This window comes from Rhinatrema bivittatum, chromosome 2 (genome assembly GCF_901001135.1).
Source record: "Rhinatrema bivittatum chromosome 2, aRhiBiv1.1, whole genome shotgun sequence".
Taxonomy (NCBI): domain Eukaryota; kingdom Metazoa; phylum Chordata; class Amphibia; order Gymnophiona; family Rhinatrematidae; genus Rhinatrema; species Rhinatrema bivittatum.
This window is the reverse complement of record NC_042616.1, coordinates 803,976,061-804,000,154: the sequence shown is the minus strand read 5'-3', so window position 1 is coordinate 804,000,154 and position 24,094 is coordinate 803,976,061. Positions and strand designations below refer to the sequence as shown.

Below are 24,094 nucleotides of genomic sequence, written 5' to 3'. Positions count from 1 at the left end.
TACAAGAGCAGAGGTTGCTCTCTATGGCCGGCAGCTGAGATATATCTTTATAATTGTGGACAGGAATAAATAGGGCAGACTGGATGGGCCAACTGGTCTCTCTTGCTGTCATCTACTACCTTACAATCCAGTTTCCTGGCTTCAAGGTGCCTTTTTCAATTGCTCTACGGACTTCTGAAAATACTTCCTGAACCTGAATGTAACTAGTCTTGAGCTACCAATGAAAAGGCATGGGCTACAAGCACATCAGACAAACGTGAGTGAAAATAAAAAATCTTACCAAAGTCGGAATCCATGACTGTTGTCAGGCACACAAGCTCATTCTTTGTGCAGTTGATGAGGTCTGTGCACTCAGCACTGGGAGTTGAAACAGGACAATAGTAACACTCCAGAGAAACAGCTGCCAAGGAAAAATGAAATCTGTTATTGCATAAATACATGCAGGTGTGATAATGCACATTATTCAGTGGTTCGTGGGCGGAGAATGGTCTCCTCCTATCAGAAAGTAAATAATGGAGGGCCTCCTTGTGTTATTTGCAACAAATCAGTAATGAGGCGGGCAGTAGAATTCACAGATTTGGGCCACAGCTTGAATACTTCTATAACAGCCCCGGGAACTGGACTTAGACCAACAACTCATTTCAGAAATGGAAGGGCCGATTTTCAGGCTGTCTGCCCTGGGACAAGGTCCACAGGTAGCTTTTACCCATGGACTTCTGCAGCAGTTTTCAAAGAGAAGGTAGTGCACGCTTTTACTCTGAAACGTGCCACGGATATACAAAGCATTCCCTGACTTTTGCATCTGCTTTTATTGTGTGCAGGTAGTTTTTTTTGCCCTGGAAAATGTGGTAGAGCTGCAAATGCAATCTGCACGTATCCAGAACATACCCAAACGCAGCTAACAGTATGCAACGAGTTGTGGAATAGCACGCGCACTTTCAGCCATATAGAGGGAAGATTATTTTCAGTCAACCAGTTCATAAGTAAAACGCTATTTACTGAAGCAAAATCCCTTTGAAAATTGTCCTTGGAATTTCTGGCAATCGTGAGGTCAATATTCAAAAGCTTTGCTCGGATAACTCTTGGAGTTAGGCAGGCAAAACCTCAGGTATGAATATTTCTCCTTTTTCTCCCCTTTCTATATTTACTCTTGGCTACTTGTTGCCTGCACAGAATTTGCCCAGTCACAAAGAGGTGGTGGTGGTGGGTGCATTCCCGGGGCCCGGTTTCAGTTTGTCCAGGCTACGCTGATGTTCTGTGATGTCCAGCCAATGGTAACCGGGTCAGTCTGGTCAGAAGAATACCCGTCTTTAAGGTTAACCAGGCGTACTATTCAGTGGAACCCTTCCCCAGGTGTGTTTGCTGAATGTCCTATCCAGGGTAACTTCATCCGGCTGCCTTTTCCACCCCCTGGCTTTCTGCAGTATTTGCTACTGCTGCTGATGGATTATGACTCACTGTTGATTTTTCTAGCAGTTCCCACATTAATTACATGGCTTAATATAATATCCCATTACAGAACTCCTTGAATGTTCTTTTCCTAGCACCAGCCTAAGAATTATCCAAAGGCATCATTGTACTTGAGATGCCAAAGGACAAACCCATGTGCTCTCAGACAGGAATGTGATTGGAAACTTCTGTGGTCCCAATTCCTTTTTATTATATATATATATATATATATTTTTTTTTTTAAGGTGTAAAGGGAAATAGGGATGTGCATTTCATGTCATTGCTTTTCAGTTTAGCACGTGCAAAAACTTTTTAGCATGCACGAAGCCATTTAACATCCACCGAATGGTTTTAGCACACACTCAAATGAAAGGAAATTTGTTGTTTGTTTTTTTTTTTTTTTCTATTGTTTCATTTTAAACGCAACATGAAACAGAACAATATATGTTACTGAGATTTCCTTGTGGTTAGAAAACCCTCGAGCACAGCCCTGTTGCAGAGAAGGATCAGCTTGCTGCACAGAACATGAAATTTGACTTCACATCCAAAAGTTTTGTTATCTTTGCAGTGCATTATAACTATTTCAAAATGTATTTGCTTTTTATTATCTTTTATAAAAATTAACACGAAGGTCATCCTTCTTGGATATTTAAAGCACCACAAATAATAAAACAATATTAATTCCAAAAGAAATACGAAGCAATTTTAAATAAGTGAACACATATTGCTCTCAGCCCAAAAGCAATAAGTAAATTGCAGCTTAAAAAAATACACAAGATTAATATTTAGCATGACGTGAAAGGGTTTAAACCAGGAAAGAGAGAAATTATAACTTGAGAAGTGGTGGACTGGAGTCAGTGATGGATTCTGCAATTGGGTGACTTCTGAGCCAATTGTCTTTTGAGAAATACAATTTGATCTGAATTCCAAAAAAAACACCCAGCAGTTTACCTTGATACATAATTTCACATTTACAAGGATAATTAGAAAAAGTACAGAGAAGGGTGACCAAAATGATAAAGGAGATGGAACAGCTCCCCTATGAGGAAAGGCTAAAGAGGTTAGGGCTGTTCAGCTTGGAGAAGAGACGGCTGAGGGATGATATGACAGAGGTCTATAAAATCATGAGTGGAATGGGTAATACATTTAAAACTAATAGAGAAAATATTTTTGTACCCAGTGCATGATTAAGCTCTGGAATTCTTTGCCAGAGGATGTGGTGAAAGCTATGGGCCAGATTTTCAAAAGGTTACACTCATAAATCCAGAGGATTTACGCACATAACCGACCTTTCGTGCGCCGGGCCTATTTTAAAAAGGCCCGGTGGTGCGCGTAAAGCCCTGGGACGTGTGTAAACCCCAGGGCTTTACAAAAGGGGTAGGGCGGGGCGTGGGCGGGGCCAGAGGCCTGCAACACAGCGGCCACTGCCGCTGTGTTGAGGGATCGCATGCCGGCAGGCGCAAAAGGTAGGATAAAGCTTTTGGGGGTGCTAGAGCAGGTCTAGGGGAGGAAAGGTTAGGGGAAGGGGTGGGAAGGTCAGGCTAAGGGGGAGGGAATGGAGGAAGGCAGCGCGGCTCGGCACGCGCAAGGTGCATAATTGTGCACCCCCTTGTGCGTGCCGACCCAGGATTTTATAACATGCGCATGCGCCTGCATGCGCATGTTATAAAATCGGGCGTACATGTGCGTGCGCCGGGTAGTGCGCACGCACATGTAGGCCACGAGCGCATGTTATTAAATCTACCCCTATTAGTATAGCTCTGTTTAAAAAAGGTTTGGGCAAGTTCCTGGAGGAAAAGCCCATTAGCCAATAGCCATTATTACGGTAGAGTTGCAGAAATCCACTGCTTAGTCTTGGGATAAGCAGCTTGGACTCCATCTACCCCTTGGGATCCTGCCAGGTACCTGTGACCTGGCTTGGCCACTGTTGGAAACAGGATACTGGGCTTGACGGACCTTTGGTCTGACCCAGTAAAGCAAGTCTTATGTTCTTATGTAATTAAATTAAAACTCAGCATCAAAAGACAAAATCATATGCAATAATTCTTTTCTTCTATATTGTATGCATGAAGATACATCTGGATATAGGCTCCAAGTCCGTACATAGTCCCAATAAAGCTCAATAATACAATTAACTAATAAGGTAGCTTTCCCCTTGACAGTGAAATCAGGCAGTCTACATTTCTTGTGTGGGATTAATGTTAGGAAGTGAATCAATGTTTTCAACTTCATCATATTTTAAAGATTCAACAAGCACAAAATATGCCTTAAATTGTAGAATGGTCTCGTAGGCAATCCGAAGACACTCTTGCATATAGTTTTGTTTAAAATTCTTCAGGACTAACATTTTTAACCTTAGGAAATATCACTTCTCTTAATTTTTATACTTTAAAGAGTTTTCCAAATGTTTCAGCTTTTTCATGGTCACAATAGCATCTTTAGCAGTTTTTAAGGATTCAGTCTTTTTTTGTACGAAGTCTTGTTCTGGACTTTATCCATCAACGATGCTCGAGATGAAACCTGGGTTTTTAATTCAGCGACTGAATTCTAACTGAAGTCCAAATTTAAAGTCCCATTACCACCTTCCAAACAGAGGCTGAAGTAATTTTGTCAGGAGTTGGCACAGTCAGCGTTCTTTAAATTTAAAATGCTGTCTCATGTCTCCCAAGTTTTGCTGAGATATGCATTAAACTCTTCTGCTGGAAAAGTATGATATAAACAAATGACGATGACAATGATGTATCACGACACCTACATCTGACAAATCAATTCCCACAGGCAATTTACCGTGTGAAGCAGAGGACCATGATTTGCCACCAAACGGCTTCACTAACTGTAACTCCTGAAATACAGGTAATTGCACTGCAGGGCCCCATCTTTCAGGAGAGGAAGAGTGTCAGTTGCTATTGCTCGGTCAATTAATATAGTACAATCACTTGGTAAAAGCCCAACAACTTTTTCAATGTCAGACCAATATGTTGATGCTGGCTTTTTTTTTTTTCTTTTTTATAGTGGAACACTATAATGTCCTGGAAGCTAAGATTACTGAAAGTTTTAGATGGTCTGCACATGATAATTGTCATAGTATTTTATTTATAAAACTTGTTACTTCCATCATAGCTTTTTGGCACTGAAATGGTATTTAAAGGTGATGATCCCGAAGAACTGAAACAAATCACTGTGAACCTGGAAGATGTAATAGGGCAGACTGACAAACTAAAGAGTAGCAAGTCTCCTGGACCAGATGGTGTACACCCCAGAATTCTGAAAGAATTTAATGATGAAATTGCAGATTTATTACTAGCAAATGGCAGATGAAATTTAATGTGGACAAGGGCAAGGTGATGCCTATAGGGAAAAGTAACCCACACTGTAGATACACAAGATTAGGCATTACCACCCAGGAAAAGGATCTGGGCATCATTGTGGAAAACACTTTTCAAATCCTCGGCTCAGTGTATGGCAGCAGTCAAAAAAGCAAATAGAATGTTAGGAATTATTATAAAGGAATGAAGAATAAAACAGAGAATGTCATTTTGCCTCTGTGTCGCTTCATGGTGAGGCTTCACCTAGATTACTGTGTGCAATTTTGGTCGTCACATCTCAAAAAAGATATAGATGAATTGGAAAAGGTACAGATAAGGGCAACCAAAATGATAAAGACGATGGAATGGCTCCCCTATCATGAAAGGCTAAAGAGGCAATGGGCTATTTAGGTTGGAGAAGAGAAGGCTGAGGGGGGATATGACAGCTGTCTTTACAATCATGACTAGAATAGAACAGGTAAAAATGAATTGGCTATTCATTCTTTCAAAAAATTAATAAACTAGGGCAATATTTCATAAAGTTAATAAGTAGAACATTCAAAACAAACCAGAAAAAAATCATGTTTCACTCAAGGCACAATTAAGCTCTGGAATTCATTGCCGGAGGATGTGGTAAAGGCAGCTAGGATAGCTGAGTTTATAAAAAAAATTTGGACAAGTTCCTGGAGGAGAAGACCATAAATTGCTATCAGCCGGATAGGGAAAAAGCCACTGCATATCCCTGGATGGTAGCAGCATGAGATTTGTCTACTATTTGGGATCCTGTCAGGTGTTTGTGACTTGGACTGGCCGCTGTTGGAAACAGGATACTGGGCTTCATGGACCCTCAGTCTGACCCAGTATGGCAATTCTTATGTTGTTATGACTACAGAGTTACATCGTCTTTCAAAGTCAGACAGACTTTTCCACAAACTGTAACACCGCACACAAAAATTATAAAAGGACACAAAAGGGGGGATGGAGGGGGTTAGGAGAATGTAACTAGTCAGGCACGGCACTCACTGTTAGTACCATGTTAGAAAGTAAACTGCTGGTTATAGGTAAGATATGCATGGGCAGTCTCCTGCACCTTAGACATACTGTACTCTAGCACTATAGAAACAAACACTGAAGCTAATTGGTGGAGTACAAGATGGACTGAACTGTCACCAACTCTTCTAAGAGCCAAACACATCTGACAGCTGTTGTGAAACGTACTATACTTAGAAGCTTTGGCCCCAGAAAAGTGTAATAGTGATGGCTGAGTTGTTTCCCTTTCAGTACAGGAGCTGAGGAAATGCCGGAGGGTTTCAAAGGAGTGCACGGAAGCAGTCAGTAGTAATGCCTGAGAATATGTGGAAACAGTTCCTTCTCAGTAACTGCAGGATCATTACACTGCATAGTTGCTATTGCTTGATCAAGGGGATTCAGCAATGCATACACACTGTTGGAATATGTCAATCGGATTAATAAGGCAGTAGAATTCATGACTTGATTGTCAGACTGTGGGCATTTTATTGGGGGTGTGGTGGCTGGGAATAGTAACTTTTGATGTCATAGTAGATACTGTTTCTGTATTTTTCACATATTTCTCCACACTATTACTGGAAAAAAGTACCTGAGATGATACCATCTGGTGCTAAGCTAGATGCACTTAACTGATGAGGAGCAGAGGGCACAATGATGCCCAGATCCTTTTCCTGGGTGGTAATGCGCCCGCAACATGCAAATGCATGTTGATGGCCCTATTAGGTATTCCCACGCGATTCAGAAAGGAAAATGTGCAGCCAAGCCGCACATTTTACTTTCAGAAATTAGCGCCTACCCAAAGGTAGGCGCTAATTTCTCCGAGCACCGGGAAAGTGCACAGAAAAGCAGTAAAAACTGCTTTTCTGTGCACCCTCCGACTTAATATCATGGCGATATTAAGGCTGAGGTCCCGAAAGTTACAAAAAGTTAAAAAAAAAAATTTTTGAAGTTGGCCTGCGGCTCGCAGGTTGCAAACCGGACGCTCAATTTTGCTGGGCGTCCGGTTTCCGAACCCATGGCTGTCAGCGGGTTTGAGAACCGACGCCGGCAAAATTGAGCATCAGCTGTCAAACACGCTGACAGCCGCCGCTCCTGTCAAAAAAGACGCTAGGGACGCGCTAGTGTCCCTAGTGCCTCTTTTTACCTATTTTTACCACCGACCCTAATTTGAATACTGAATCGTGCGCACCGGCGAGTGGCCAGTGCGCGCGCCGGGAGAGCGGGCATTTGCCCGCTCTCCCGCGGACTTTACTGTATCAGCCCAATAGAGAATTAGAAACACAGAAGATGCATGCGGAAGGACCACTTGGTACACTCTATCTGCTCATTTGTACTTGCCAGTTGTGCTGTCAAAAGTTTCCTCTTCTCGCCCTCCCTACCAGCAAGGCTCTTTCGTATCTGGCCGAAGCATGCCAGCAATCTGCCACTGTTCTGGCTTCTCCGCCCTCCACTCCATCTCAGTGAGAAATTACTTTCATACATTCCTTTTCAATCTCCCTTGACCTCTGCTCCTCATCCTCACATTCTAAGGGCAATGCTGCTTTCTGGTCCTTTTTGAAGCCTGCTGGATATTTGAAAACGTGCGTCATATCTTTCTCTCTTTTTTTTTTTTTATAGAGTAAATCTTTAGCTCATTCAACTATGCATGGCTTATAGTGGTGAATATTGACGCTATTCCAGTGGTCACTGGTGCTTAGGATACAGGAATCAGATGTCTCCTAAAACTCTTCCTTTGCGCAGGATATTTTTTTTTTTTTGCTGTGGATCGATACTAAAATGAATTAGATTAGCTGGTAAGTAAGCTGCTGGTGGCAGAGCTGAAAGCTGGATTTATTTACTGCGAACACTACTTTGTCCTACAGTAAGCCCTTCTTCTGTTGTCCTCTTCCCTCAAACCAAATGTTCCTGCCCACAATTCTGGGAACCTGCCCTGTCTGAAAAATGACAAAAGCTTTACTAAGAGGTCAACTTTCAAAGGGACAAGGAGCCTAACATTCGGAGTTAAGACTCTAAACTTGGCCCTTTTGAAAATGTACTAGGGCAAAACACCTACATTTTGGATCCTAGTTTCCATAGGCTCCTAAATTTAGTGGCCTAAAAGTGTGGGGTTATGGGGACAAAGTTGGTACAGAGGAGGCCGACATTCAGCACCACTTAGCTGGATAAATGTGGACTTATATGGTGAAGTGGCACGGTTTCAATATTCAGCCACATGCAGCCACTTATTTGGATACTTTTTATCTGGCGAAAACATTTAAGTGAGGAGTGGGATGGGGTATTCTGGGGCGGAGCTGCTTATCCAAGTTACTTAAGCTGGAGAAGTGCCGATGTTCAGCCTTATCCAGGTAAGTTGGCAGGGTGAGTTAGACCTGCTATTCAGCTGGTCTAAAGTTAGTTAGATAAACTTATCCAGCTAACTCTTAGATAGCCGAGTATATTCAGCTGCTATCCTGCTGACTTGCTCAGCACTTTAAGTACTCAGCACTGATTTTCAGTACTAAGTTCCTAACTTACCGGGTCATTATCGCGTGCATTAGGACCTTATTGTGTGCAATAAAGCCCTACCGCACACGACACCGGCTGCATCACGGTGCTTCTATTCAAATTTAGGGGAGGATTGTGGGCGCTGCGGGCGATAATGTTTTTCACATTTATCACCGGCAGCACCGTGGGAAATAATTACATCTTTTCCCGTGGCATTATGGGGGGGGGGGGGGGTGATACTGTGCGGTGTGGCTGTGTCATGGCGGGCGAAACCGCACCGCCATGATGCAGCCAGCTGCAAACTATCCCCCCCCCCCGCTCCTTTTTTGTTTGCGGGCCATCAAAAATCTAGGCCAAAGGGTGGTAAATATAGGGGGCTCAGATTCAACTATCAGCATCTAAATTTGACAACAGGTTGGCGTGCCCTTCAGGTGTTCCGCATCCCATGAAATAGGGATGTGCATTCGTCCTGGTTCAGCCACCCGGAAAAGTGAAGGGAATTTTCCGGAAATTTCGGGAAAATTCGTTTTTCGGGGTTAGCGCGCACTAACCCCGAAATTCGGGGCGGCCGAAAAAAAAAAAAAAAAAGGCCCGAACCGTGGGAAAACGAAATTTTCCCGCGGCGGGCCGATAACGAAGACCAAACCAAAAGGTTGGGCCGAATCTCATCCCTATGAAACACCGCATCTGCTTTGCATCAACAAGGAAGGCAGACACTATGTAGGAGAGAGGACAGAAAATCATTTCTCATGGTAAAGGGAAGAGAACTACACTGTAATTGTGTAGGGAATATTCTCCAGGTGTGTGATGCATAACTGTGTGTCTGACTGATAAACAGGAAATTCTAAAGACAATCATGGTATCCATATTGGAAGGCAGAATTCAAATCCATACGTAATGAAAATATGCTACTCTTCATAACAAGTCCCCCCCATTAGACCCATATCATTGATAAATGTGAACACAAATATCTTAGCCTCAGTCTTAGTGGCCATATTAGCATTTATTGTTCTGTCATTAATAGAAGCAGATCAAGATGGATTTGTGAAGGCTAGACATGACGTGCATAATATACGGAGGGTATCTGAAGCTTTATGGTCTTCCAATGTACTGGGCCAACAAGGGGTTGTGTTCAGTTTAGATTCGGAAAAGGCTTTTGATAAGGTACAATGGCCTTATTTACTTTCGGTTTTGAACAAATATAGTCTCCTGGATTCTTTTATCCAATGGATAAAGCTATTATAGACTAATTCACAGTCTAGATTAATGTATAAATAATGTAGTTTCTTCAGCAATGTCTCTATAGTGGCACAAGGCAAGAATGTCAGCTATCCCCACTATTGTATATCTTAACTTGATGGCCCCAAAGTTTCTATAGTTAAGACTAACATCCACTATATATGGTTTTCTTTTAGGTACCCGAGAACATTAAATTTTATAGCTATGAATGCCACCTTCGTAAACCGTTGTGATCTTTACATGGAACGACGGTATATGAAATGTCTACATTAAATAAATAAATTAGCTTATTTGCAGATGATATGGGTTTTTTTTCTTACTGACCCATGCGCATCTTTGCAGGCTGCATTGACTTTGTCTGAATAGTTAGGCTCATTTGCTGGATTAAAGCTGAATTATGATAAATTGGAAGTTCTTGCCGCCTGCTCTCAGATAAGAGATAACTGGTTAGGTACTTTCCCATTATGTTGGGCTAGCAATCAGATCAATTAATTGGGTGTTTCTATATTTCAGTAGATTTTAAATCAGTTATATCAACCTAACGTGGATTCCAAACTGACTCAGATTGTTACGCAGCTGGAAGCTTGGAGAGAACGTCCCCTCTCCTTATTTGCTAAAGTTGCTTTATTTAAGATGACTTTGTTTCCAAAATGATTATATATTTTGCAGATGATGGTGAGAGATATTTTGGCTTTGAAAACAGCTTTGAGATCTTTTCTATGCAGGGGTAAAGGTGCTAAAATCAGTTACGTTAAGCTGCAATGACTTTTGTTTTTATTATTTTGCATGCCAAATGAGATTTGTTTGGGAATGGTTCTTGGGTTTCTACACATAGGGGTAGATTTTCAAAGGGATACGCGCGTAACCCCCAGAAACCTACCCCTATGCTCGCCGAGCCTATTTTGCAATACGCGCGTATCTCCCGGGGCTTTAAAAAATGGGCGGTCCGGGGACATGGCCGGGGGCGGTCTGGGGGTGTGGCTGGGGCGTGACGGCAGTTCGGGGGAATCCTCCTGCGCAGCGGCCTGTGCCAGGGGATGGCGAATCGGCGTGCGCAAGTTACACCTGCCAGAGGCAGGCGTAACTCAACGAAATAAGGTAGGGGGAGATTTAGGTAGTGCTGGGGGGGGTGGGTTAGATAGGGGAAGGGAGGGAAAGGTGGGGGAGGGACCAAAAAAAAAGTTCCCTCCAAGGCCACTCCGATTTCAGAGCGGCCTCGGAGGGAACGGGGAAAGCCATCGGGGCTGCACACTTGTGCACAAGTGTGCAGCCCCTTGCGCGCGCTGACCCCGGATTTTATAACATGCGCGAGGCAGCGTGCGCATGTTATAAAATCGAGTGTACATTTTTGTGCGCCAGGTAGCACGCACAAATGTAACCCCACGCGTGTAATATTAAAAATCTGCCCCAAATTGCATAAAAGGAATAATAGAATCATATGTTGCTCCTTTTTTTTTAAGTTATGCATTACATATAACTGAAGCTGATATATTCCTCTAAGTCTGTGGACCCATCCTTTATTTATGTCAGTGTTTATTGTAAACCGATGTGATGTGCCAATGAATGTTGGTATAGAAAAGCAAATAAATAAATTAGTGTGGACATTTATCAATAAACGGGTCGGGAAAACTCATACTATTTCTAGTTGCTTACCTTATGTGGGTAATAAAGACTCTCTTCCTGGAATGGAAAATGGAATTTTTATATTATGGTACAATAAAGGCCTACGAACTATAGCAGAATTTTATTGTGTAGCTTGTAATACTCTTTACTCTTTTGAACAGTGGAATGAAAGTTATACCGGTCCTCATAAAAAATTCTGTGGGTTTTTTGTTTTTTTTTTACAAACTAGGCACTTTGTTCAATCTTACAATATCATTGAAATCTCTTGTTTCAAACTGAGTCCTTATATTCAGAGATAAAAAGTATGGGATGGATTTTAAAAGCCCAGGGACGGATTTACGCGCGCCAGCGCGCCTATTTTGCATAGGCCGCCGGCGTGCGCAGAGCCCCGGGATGTGCGGAAGTCCCGGGGCTTCCTGAAAGGGGCGTGTTGGGGGCGTGGCGCCGAATGACGCAGCGTTTGGGGGTGGGCCCGGGGGCGTGGCGCCGGCCCGGGGGCGTTCTGGGGGCATGGCCGCGCCCTCCGGAACAGCCCCCGGGTTGGGTCTTGGCGCGCCAGCAGCCCGCTGGTGCGCGCGGATTTACGTCTGCCTCCGGCAGGCGTAAATCCATGGATAAAGGTAGGGGGGTTTTTAGATAGGACCGGGGGGGTGGGTTAGGTAGGGGAAGGGAGGGGAAGGTGAGGGGAGGGCGAAAGAAAGTTCCCTCCGAGGCCGCTCCGATTTCGGAGCGGCCTCGGAGGGAACGGAGGCAGGCTGTGCGGCTTGGCGCGCGCAGGCTGCCCAAAATTGGCAGCCTTGCATGCGCCGATCCTGGATTTTATAAGATACGCGCATATCTTATAAAATCCAGCATACTTTTGTTGGCGCCTGGTGCGCCAACAAAAGTACGCGATCGCGTTATTTTTTAAAATCTACCCTCCAGCGTGCAACAAAATCGGGTGGCACGTGCACAAGTCGGGCTCGTGCGTGTCCACCGAATTTTCAAAGCCACCCAGATGCGCGTGTATCTCCTGCTGCGTGCTCGTCTCAAAAAGATTTCCAAAAGGGGCGAGGGTGGGCATGGTCTGGGGCAGGACATGGGTGTCTCGGGGTGCGCACCCACATCCCTGCCATGTAAATTTACTTCTGCTATGGAGGAGGTGTAAGTTTTAAAATAAAAAGAGAGAGAACCATTTCTCAAGGGTTTAAAGGATCTGGGATAACTGAGAGGAGTTCAAACTATCAAACCAGGGGGGTGTTTGGAAGACCTAGCTGTTAACTGGATGAGCTGGTGAAACTGGCAATGGCGTGGGCGCGAGCCCCTTTTAAAATTCCCTGAGTTATGCGATAGAAGTGGTATTTGCACACATTGGCTTTATAAAATGGCCGCCTGCTGATGCACAAGTGCCAGAGTGCACCTGCGTGCCAATTTGAAAGTTACCATCCCTAGATACAAAAGGAAATAGATTGGCTTACTGGAATAAATTGCATGGGGCGGATTTTAAAAGGATTACACGCGCGTGCATGTTATAAAATCGTGCGTACATTTGTGCAATCCGGGTTGCGCGCACAAATGTACGCCCGCACGTATCTTTTAAAATCCGGCCCCATATGTATAAGATGACCTCTGATACACCCGGAAGACTTATCAGATTATTGGAGTACTACCCAGGCTCTCCAATTGCTTCAGAAGAATTGATGTCTTTTTTTCACAATTGAGTAAAATCTCTATTGTTATATGATTTCAAGTGGTACAATTCAAAATTTTGTGACACTGTTATTGATGCCAAAAAAGCACGTAAAATGGAAATTGCTTCATTAAATTCCATATACAGTAGCTGATGGTTCAATGATTCACAATTTAGCTTTGTGTCCTATGGTTGGTTTTTTTTGTTTCTGGCACTCTATTTTTACATTGCTTGACAAAATTGTTTCTTGCAAACCTATATATACTGGCGAAAGTTTGATACTTGGTTCTCTAGAATGGGCAGACATCAAATGGCTACCAGAAGTTTGTGCATATAGCTTTAATAGGGAAATATTGTAATATGTTATTCTGGCTTAATCCTAAACCTCTTACGTCTACATTGTGGATGCACCACATGTCAAGCTGGATGCAATCTGAGCTTATTGATGCATTGTATACCTTCAGAAAAGTTGCTATAGATTACATAGCAGCATGGAAATAATTTTACTTAATGTTGCCAGCACAAGCTCAGAAGAAATTAAATGAGTTGCAGTACTCAACTACCTAGTGAAATTTTAAACTCTGCTTCCATTGTTAATTGTTGCTTATTAGTTGATTTTTTTTTCTATTGTTTCATTTGAATGAGTGAGAGTGTCTGATTGTCTGGTATTATCAGCCAACTATGTTTTCACAATTTTGTTTTGTTTTTTTAAATGAGATGTGATGTAACATTTACATGATATCTGATTATTGCTTACACTGTTTCAATTATTGTTGTATACTTATCTAATATTAATAGTTATTTCACACTGTTGCTTTTCTTTTTCTGTAGTATGACATCTTTAAAAACATTTAAAAAAAATCCTCCAATTCTCAGCTCTCAATACCAAGAAAAGATGAAAAATCCAAGCCTGACGTGCAGCAGCAAATGTATCGGCATGGCACAAATGACCAAACATTAAAAAAAAACAAAAAAAAAACCCCTTTTCCACTCTCTAATAACCAAATTGAATTCTAATTTTTTGCTACTTTATGATGTCTTTTTATAGGAATTATCCTGAGATGATGCTGTACATACTTGTTTTCAAGTCCACCTTCCTCCTCTTTCCAGGTTCCCATGCTCTCTCCTCAAAGGTCTGGAAAACTTGTCTATGACAACCGCTTTGGATATTTGTTACAAAAGGTAATCACAGCTTGCAAAGATTCGAGTTTTCTCCTCTGCACCAGTAGCAAAAATACATCTTGACAACCTGCGATACTTTCCTTTAAAACGTGTAAGCTGTCGCAGCGTAAAAGGATTCCCTCTGCAGCCCGTTCAAGCTTGCAACATTTCCAGTGATCTATAATCAGTTAGGGGGAAGCTACGGGATCTTACAAACTAAACGTGCAGCAAGATCTTTGTATGGTTCTTATCGTGATTCCAAAAAGGTATCAGAACCTGCGAGACGAAATAAGAAAAGTATGAGAAGTCTTACCCAGGCCCACACATAAGAGGGCCACCAGAGCTGGCATCCAAAATCCCTTCTTCATCTTTCTGGTATTCGCATGGAGGTATAAGTAAAGAACAGATAAAATACAGAGAATGGTGGAGACCTTTATATAGCCTTTCAGAACACCAGAAAACAGCTATTCAATATATGAGGATTAAACCCAACTAGAAGAACAGGTTCTTTAAATCATCAGGTGTTGATGTAAGACAATGCAACCTGCCTCATTATTTCATGGATGGCTTATTCTTGATTTTTACTAAACTACTTATTGATTTTTTTTTTTTTTTTTTAAACAAATAATACCAATTATTTACAAGAGAATAGTTTATTTAACAAAAGTAACAATATAAAGCAAAACAAAAAAAAAAAAAAAAGAAATTAAAAATATGCCAAAATATACCTCTATGCAGTTCCCAAGATTTGGGGGAATCTAGAAAAATGAAAAAGCTGATCTAAGAGAGAACTATATAAAGGAAATCAGGCACAGGAGTAGACATAACCATTTTCACAACCGTTCAAGCTACCACGTCAGAATCAATACTGGCTGCATTGACATTACATAAGGCAATTTTTGCGATATCGTATTTCAACCAACATTTACATGGTAATGAAGGAAAAATTCAGCACCAATAGCACACGCACCTTGCTGCATCTGTAAAAATTGCTCATGTCTGTTCTGTGTCTCAGGACATAAATCGGGAAAAAAACGTATTTTTTGAGCCATAAACAAACTTACCCTAGCCTTAATGAAAATCCTCATAACTAAATTTTAATCAGATTTGAGCAGATAATTCCAAATATTCTAGAGTCATAAGTTCTTTCCCAGTATTATTTTACACCTCCTCATTGACAACACATTTCTTCAATGGCAGATAATAAGACTTATTCAAAGGGGGCAGGGATTCCTCCTGGATCTGAAGAATTTCTTTCATACACCTCTTGAACAATTGAACAGAACCTATCATTGGAGTCTGAGGAAAGTTCAGAATTCTCACGTTCAAAGCCCACATCTTCTTCTTCTTCTTCTTTTTTTTTTTAAATTAATTCCAGCCTCCATTGTCTCCACTGACCATCTCTCATGAGGCTCCCATTAATATCGCCCACTGTACCTGGAGACTGGAGGGTGGCCAATGAAATCCTGATATTTTAAAAGGGCTCCAGGGGAGATCTGGGAAACTATAGCCCGGTGAGCCTGACTTCAGTGCCAGGAAACATCGTGGAAACTGTTATAAAGAATAAAATTCAGAACATTTAGATAGACATGGTCTAATGAGAAACAGCCAGCATGGATTTACCCAAGGGAGGTCTTGCCTCACAAATCTACATTTTTTTTGAAGGGGTGAATAAACATTTGGACAAAGGTGAACCGGTAGGTGTAGTGTATTTGAATTTTCAGAAGGCGTTCGACAAAGTCCTTCATGAGAGGCTTCTAAGAAAACTAAAAAGTCATGAGATATGAGGCAAGGTCCTTTCGTGGATTACAAACTGGTTAAAAGATAGGAAACAGAAAGTAATATTAAATGGTCTGTTTTCACTATTGTGCCTCGTGGCTGCGGGCGGCTGCGGCCACGATCCCCTACCTGACTCATGGCGGCGTCGGGGCTGCTGCGGCAATGTCAGGGAGAGCACCAGAACCCGACCCTGGTCACCCCCGCTCCTCGGCGCCAAACCCCACGGTGGCTGCCGGTGGGGGAGGCGCACCAGGTCTCCCCTCGCAACGTCTGGCAGCTCTGCTCTGCCCCCGGGACCCAAGATGGCCGCCGTTCCCCTAGGTGCGAGGCCGTGCCCCCTTACAGGATTTAAAGGGGCCTCGTCCTCCAAATTGACTTCACCTGTGCCTAGTGGGCCAGGCACAGGGAAGTATAAAAGCGACTTCCTCCGCTCACTCCTCGACTTGGCAACTTTGTTGTTCGAGTCTGCTTGTGCTTCGGATTCTTGATTCCTGGTTCCTGCTTTTTCTCAGTGATTCCTCGGTGTGTGACTTCGGACTGGTAAGCGACAACCCTCTGGTACTCGACCTCGGACTTCTTCTGGGCCATTGTCTCCAAGGGCCCACCTAAGTCCCAGCGGCCCGGGTCCCTACGAGCTCCTCCCAGGGGGACCGCGGGCTTCCAGTAGCGAAGATCCAGTTGGCCCTTGCACCGACCTCACGTCTCCTCGACCTCTCAAAGGTCCACTTAAGCCCCAGCGGCCTGGGTCCCTATGGGCTCCTCCAGGGGGGACCACGGACTTCCAGTGGCTAAGATCCAGTTGACTCTGCTCCGACATCATGACCCTTCGCTCTCTCAATGGCCATCCTAGACTTCAGCGCTGAGGGCCAGCCAGTCCCATCTTCTGTTCCGCCTCACCATCCAATGGGGAAACCTATGGAACTATCTCCTAAGGTGATATCAACCTCCCGTCGGTCCAAGGGTTCACGACCCCTCATGGTCATAACATTCACAGTGGAAAAAGGTAAACAGTGGATTGCCTCAGGGATCTGTACTAGGACTGCTGCTTTTTAAAATATTTATAAATGATCTGGAAAGGGGCATGACGTGTGAGGTGCTTAAATTTATTCAATACCCTACTCTCTTGTGGCTGGAAGCAAATTATTTCTTCACTGACATGCAAGAAGGGCAATTGCCTAGACATCATCTTTGTCAATCCTTCAGATTTTCATATAAACAAGGCTAGTATCTCAGCAACAGAAATTCCATGGAGTGACCACTTCCTCGTCTCTTTCTCTCTCACATCTAAAGCCACCGAACAAATCTCTCTTGGAGAGTATACAACTTTGAAGTGTGGACACTTAAATCCTGAGACCCTGGAATCAAACTGAATGCCATTACTAGACAACAACTCGTGCAACTCTACTGATGAATTTGTGGAACTCGAACAACTCGTTAACATCTGTTCTTGAAAAACTTGCCCACTGAAACCTTGCTCAACTAAAAGAATTAAATCAGCCCCCTGGTTTAATAAACACTTCAGTCTAAGAAATGTGAATTGAGAAGATTTGAGAGGTCGTGGCGAAAAGATCCTACCTAGGCAAATGAACTACTTTACAACTCTAAATTTGCATCCTACCAAGCCTCAATTATTACTGAAAAAAATCCTATATCTGTAGGAAACTGTCATCTACACTTTAATAATCCAAGAGAACTATACTTGTCTGTAAAGAAAATAATCAACCTCTCAACTTCCCCCATATTACCAGCTGCTCTTCCTGGAATGAATTCTGCCAAAATATTTGCCTTATACTTTAAAAATAAAATAACAACAATGAATAATACCTTTAATATCTCCTCCACAGCTGATGAGGATGAACCAGCCACTATCAAACAAGTCTGGGAACATTTTGAGCATGTGCCAAATGTTATCAACAATATGAAACCCTCGTTCAATCCCTTTAACCTTTGTCACACTACTTTGTGTTGTGTTGGAGATGGATCCTTGGCCTGGTGCAGGATTGGTATGGCTCTCTGGTCGGACCCAGAGAGTGCCTGCCACCAGGAGGAGGAGCACACAAGGAGACAGAGGTTAGCTGGAGCTTCGCCAATAAAAGTCTGGGGTTTCTGCAAGTTGAACCTTGGGTACCCGGACCGCCTGGGCTTAGGTGGGCCTCAGGTGGTCTCCCGGAGAGGTAGCGGAGGGGTGTGCCCACCACGAGCAAGGATGTGCAGCTGATGTAGAGGTGATGGACCAGACCCGAACTGGAAGCTCCGGAGACCTCAGGGAGATAACAGTTCAGGAAGGTTCTCCAGGCGAGACAGGCAGTGCCTGTGGGTCTAGTCAGGTGAAGGCCACGGGTGGATCCCAAGCAGGTTGGTCTGGTAGTCTTAGTAGGCCAGAAGAGAGTGTCCAAGTGAAGCGCAAGGGTCAGAGTCAGAGTATCAGTCCAAAAGTGGTCAGCCAAAGCAGGGGTCAAATACCAAGGTCAGTCTGAGCATAGTCAAGGCAAGTGAGGGTCAGTTCTAGGCAGCAGATGAAGAGAATGGTCAGGCAAGCAGTGGTCAGTTCTAGGCAGCAGACGAAGAGAATGGTCAGGCAGGCAGTGGTCAATTCCAGACAACAGATGAAGAGAATGGTCAGGCAGGCAGTGGTCAGTTCCAGGCAACAGATGAAGAGAATGGTCAGGCAGGCAGTGGTCAGTTCCAGGCAGCAGACAAAGAGAGTAGTCAGACAGGGCACAGAGATCAGTCCGAGGAGGTACTACCTGAGTACAGATACAGGAACACACAGAGACGCTGGAGCAGGGAGACGCTGGAACACGGAGACACTGGGACAAGGAGACATTGGAATGCAGGGTTAGGCAAGCTTACTACACCACGGTGTTGACCCGATTGCCAAGGCGAGGTCCTGGGGACATGGCTTTGCTATTTATAGTCAAGCTAAGTGATGTCATCACTTCACGTCCAGATTGGGTTTCCCGCGCTTGAACATAAGAACATAAGAAATTGCCATGCTGGGTCAGACCAAGGGTCCATCAAGTCCAGCATCCTGTTTCCAACAGAGGCCAAACCAGGCCACAAGAACCTGGCAATTACCCAAACACTAAGAAGATCCCAAGCTACTGATGCAATTAATAGCAGTGGCTATTCCCTAAGTAAACTTGATTAATAGCCGTTAATTGCCCTTTAAATAGCAAGACGTCGGCCACGTGCGCACCTAGGGGTGGGGCCGAGGTGGCCGAAGACACGGAACCCCGGCGGGAGCTCCGCTGCGAGGCCTGCAGTGTGGAGGAAGCCAGAGAGGGCCATGGTGAGTGAAGGGGATGGTGGGAACTAGCAGCAGTGGCGAGACTGAAGCTGGTTGAGGGTAGTGTGAAGTGAGCAGGCCCGGTCGCAGCACCCACTCAGCCAGGATGCGCAACACTTTGCTAAAACTGATCAAAACTGATATCTCCCCTTTTCTTACTAATCTCATCAACTCTTCCCTACAACAAGGCATTCTGCCTTACTCCCTAAAACAGGCCTCAGTTTAGCCTATAATCAAAAAACCTACTGCCGATCCCACTAATATTTCTAACTATAGGCCAATCTCCTTGCTACCATTCATTGCAAAAATTATCGAGACAGCAGTCCTCATCAACTCAGCAAATTCCTCGACTCTATTAATATCCTTAGTCAATACCAATTTGGGTATAGGAAACATCATAGTACTGAATTACTACTACTTTCTAGCTTCGACACAGTAAAATGGGGTTTGGATCGAAGCTCAGTTTTCCCCGACATCTCCTCAGCATTTGACACAGTGGACCACTCTATTCTACTAACCAGGCTGCGCTCCTTTGGGCTAAGTGGTTCCGTCCTATCCTGGTTCTCCTCCTACCTCACTAATAGGACTTAAAAACTCCACATTGAATCTACTACTTCTCCCTCCACAACCCTTGCATCTGGAGTTCCCCAAGAATCTGACCTCTCTGACTCTATTTAATGTCTACCTAACACCCTTATGTCGTATTCTTTCTATCCTTGCAGTTCATTACAAGCTCTATGCTGATATCCAAATCTTCTTTCCCCTGAAGGAAATATGGGCCCTAACTGAATCAGTTCTCTCCTATTGCCTAAAAGCCATTTAAAAATGGCTCCATCACAACAAATTTGCTCTGAATATCTCTAAGACAGAAATCATGGTCTTATCACGATACCAAGTCCAAAGCACTCCTGACTACTTCTCATTTTGATTCTCACTGCATTACAATCTCTGAAACTGCTTATAATTTAGGAGTTACTATTGACCCCTCCCTTTCTTTACATGATCACATAAAAGGCTGTTACCAATTCATCTTTTTACAAACTGCGCCTACTCCACCACCTGAATCCTCTTCTGGAGCACTCTGCATTCTGATCTGTCCTGCAGTCTCTTCTTTTCTCTGGTATAGATTACTGCAACTCTCTCTTAATAGGTCTCCCAGGATATGCTACACGACCCCTACAGATTATACAAACCTCTGCAGCAAGACTTCTAACTGGCACTCCCATATATGAACATATTAACTCCAGTCCTTGAAAGATTACACTGGCTCCCAATCTCACACTGCATACAGTACAAGTTTGCTATGATTATTCACTCATCTATATACAACATTCATTCCCCCTGGATTTCTTCACAGTCCCTTGGGTTGGCAAACTTAATGCTACTCAATGTTCCATCTCCGAAGCTGGTCCATCTTGATGAAACCAAAGAGCAGGCCTTCTCCTCGACAGGTCCTCTCCTGTGGAATAGTCTACCAAAGGAAGTGAGGTGCCTCCGCGTAAGAGCTTTCTTTTAAAAAAAGCATAAAAAATGCATTCCCAGCATGAAGCATCAATTTATACTTCCTAACACTACTCCCTTTTGGAATTCCTTTAGCCCCTCTGAATTGCCGGTTATCTTCCCTGTGATCCCTAATGCTCATGTTTATCCTGTGTTCAATATTATTCATAATGTCTTAACTACCAAATAGCGACTTTATTGACTAGTAGTTATTATATGCCTGTTATTTCCATGTGTGTCCATGCTATATGATGTTTGGCTTTTTCATATTGTTGTTTCACTTAACAGTTTCTTTCTTTAACTATTTGATATAGTATGTGTGTTCTTAATGTAACCCACTCTGAATGTAGGAAAGGCAGGTAATAAATGCTTCCATATAAATAAATAAATAAATAAATAGATTTGCAGATGACACAAAATTATTCAAAGTAGTTAAATCTCAAATGGATTGATACATTACAGGAGGATCTTGCAGGACTGGAAGTTTGGGTGTCCAAATGGCAGATGAAATTTAAGGTGGATAAGTGCAAGGTGATGCATATAGGGAAAAATAACCCTTGGTATGATTACACAAAGTTAGGTTCCACATTAGGAGTTACCACCCAGGAAAGAGATATAGGAATCATAGTGGATAACATATTGAAACCGTCAGCTCAGTGTGCTGTGACAGTCAAAAAAGTAAACAGAATGTTAGGAATTATTAGGAAGGGAATAGTACATAAAATGATGGATGTCATAATACCTCTATATTGCTCCATGGGGAGACCGCACCTTGAATACTGTGTGCAGTTCTGGTCGCCGCATCTCAAAAAAGATATAGTTGCACTGGAGAAAGTACAGAGAAGGGCAACCAAAATGATAAAGGGGATGGAACGGTTCCCCTATCAGGAAAGGCTAAAGAGGTTAGGGCTGTCCAGCTTAGAGAAGAGAAGGCTGAGGGGGGATATGATATTGGTCTACAAAATCTTCAAAGGACTTGAATGGGTAAATGTGAATTGGTTATTTACTCTTTCGGATAATATAAAGACTAGGGAGCACTCCATGAAGTTAGCAAGTAGCTCATTTAAAACAAATTGGAGAAAATTCTTTTTTACTCAATGCATAATTAAGCTCTGGAATTCATTGCCAGAGGATGTGGTTATGGCAGTTAGTGTAGCTGGGTTTAAAAAAGGTTTGACTAAGTTCCTAGAGAAGTAGTCCACAAACTGCTATTAATCAATAAGGATTAGTAGCTTGGAATCTATTCATTGAATGTTTGGGTACTCGCCAGGTACTTGTGACCTGGATTGGCCACTGTTGGACTCAGGATACTGGGCTTGATGGACCCTTGGTCTGACACAGTATGGCATATCTTATATTTTTATGTTCATCTACACTGCCTTTAACTGTTCCTCCAATGACTCCGAACTCTCAGTATGCAATAATGTGACTTGTTGAACCCTGGAAATTTTTGTTCTCTATTATTGCTCAATAAAGTTTGTGTGTTTTCAAATCTCATGCAAACAGTCAATTTCAAACATGTGATAGTGTAACCCTTACCGTGAATTCCACAGTCATACTAATAAAAGCAGGGTCTCTTTTAAGACTTCCACAAATCTTACAAATCATCATTAGGGGTCTGTCTGCCTGTGATATAGTTGCATAGCAGACAGGACTGCTAACCGAGCTCTGAATAAGACTATGGAAGCTTATTTGCTTGACAGAAAAGGGGTATCCTGGATTTGCAGAGAAGCAAGCAAGCTGCAACAGGAGGAAACAGGGCCAGCAGAAGCATGAGGCAGGGTAGGTGGTTGCCTAGGGTGCCAGAAGTGGGCGGGATGGTGTGGCACAGCCGAAGAGCCGGGAATGGCAGCAGTTTTGAAAAGACGGACAAGATGAGAAGTGGCACAGTAAAGCACGGAGCTGGAGAGCGTTTTCCGTTTTTGGGTATGTATTTCTTTGAGGAGCTGGGGGTCATCTGTCGTGTGCGATTTGAGAGAGAGAGAGATATCATGTGACGACATCACCTCTTAGGGCAGCTGGTCAACCTTCCACCAGCACCGGGAACAAATGCCCATACCTCTGCTATTTGAAGTTCCAGCTCTGCAGAGAGCAGGTCCATGGAGACAGCAGGACTACATTTGCAGAAAAGTGTGCATATTCCCAAACTAAATAGAACTGAGCTCAGCAACATTGCAGAATTGCAAGTTTAAATAATCACGTATATTCCTACTAAGGTGAAAGTCTTTTCCTTATAATCGCTTCAGTAAAAACGCATCTGTTGCAATTACTTCACTGTGTTGAATTGTTTACTGCTACTGAGTCCCTAATCAGTGCATGCTTAGAGTTAGCAAGGACAGCAGAGATATAGTAGATTGGATTTGTTCTCCTGTTCAAAATGCAGACATTTGCAACCAAATTTCCACCTTGGAAGAGCCCTGGTAAAAGTGAGGAGGTTACTGTTTGATGTTGGTTTTTTCCCCTTCTCTCTGTAACTACCCTCTTTGCACCTGGTGAGCTTTTTTTGAGAAGTGGGAGAGGGTTACAATAGCATGCCAAGTTGGTGGCCAGGTCCAAAGCCAGAAGAGGGCGAACCAGTCCCCCCATCACCTCCAGGAGAGGTGAGATAGCAACCAGAGTTACCTTCAGGTCACGCTGTCTCCCTTCCAACGCTAAGGCAGCGGTAGGACATTTGTTCCTCCATTCTTGCCGTGTCTAGGACTTTTCCTTCCAACAATGCATGCTCCCTCGGAGGAAGTATCTGCTCACAAGACTTCCAAACCTGGACCAGCCACGATAGCAGGAGATGGAGGAGAGCACCTGCATGTCGGGGCTGAGAGACGCTGCGGCCTCAGACTGAGGAGAGTCTGCTTTCCTTCCCACGGCAACAAGAGGACCGAACCCAGACACTGTGACCTAGCAATGAACCTCTACATCGACTGTTGAGTTCAAGGGGAGAAAGGGGCCATGCAAACCACCTTTTCTCTTCTTCACCATATTAGGTAATAAGCAACTTGAAACAAACAAAAAAAAAAAAAGATAAATGAGGTAGGAGCATCCTACCCCTGGGATACCATCTTGGATTCCCTAATGTCTTGATTTTTCATAACACACAAAAAACTAAGAGGGTAACTTTCAAACTGGCGCCCTTTGGAGCATGTGTGCTGCTCGCGCTCAGATACATGGCCATTTTATAACTTGCACGCGCATTATAAAATAGCCTGGCCACGCTCACGTGCTGCCAACTTTAAGTGGGCGTGCGCCTAGGCGCACAAATCCCAATTCAACAACATAAGTCAAGGTATTTTTTAAGGGGTGAGCATCCACGCCATGACCAGTTTCACCAGTTTGCCCTGTTAAGAGCTAGGTTCTCCAAACCCCCGTGGTTTGATAACCTACACTCCTCACCCCCCCATTACTCCAGATGCTTTAAACCTGTCAGAAATGACTAATTTCTTTTTTTTTTTTTTTTACAGAAGTACATTTACGTGGCAACGGACGAGCGTGTGTGCTGCCCGGGGCGCAGGCAGGAAGCCAGCCTATGCTAAAACTTGCTATGTTTGATGTGTACACTTCCTGAACTGAAGG

General features: G+C 43.4%; 1 protein-coding gene across 1 annotated transcript in view; it reads right to left on the bottom strand.

Annotated features, from left to right (window-relative positions):
* Positions 1–296: 296 nt before the first annotated feature.
* The window catches only part of THEM6 (thioesterase superfamily member 6), an 82,454-nt gene continuing 58,656 nt past the window's right edge, over positions 297–24,094 (bottom strand). Inside the window, exon 3 of the transcript XR_003854960.1 lies at positions 297–400. The gene's annotated coding sequence lies outside the window, so the exon portion shown is untranslated. The remainder of the gene's footprint in view (positions 401–24,094) is intronic.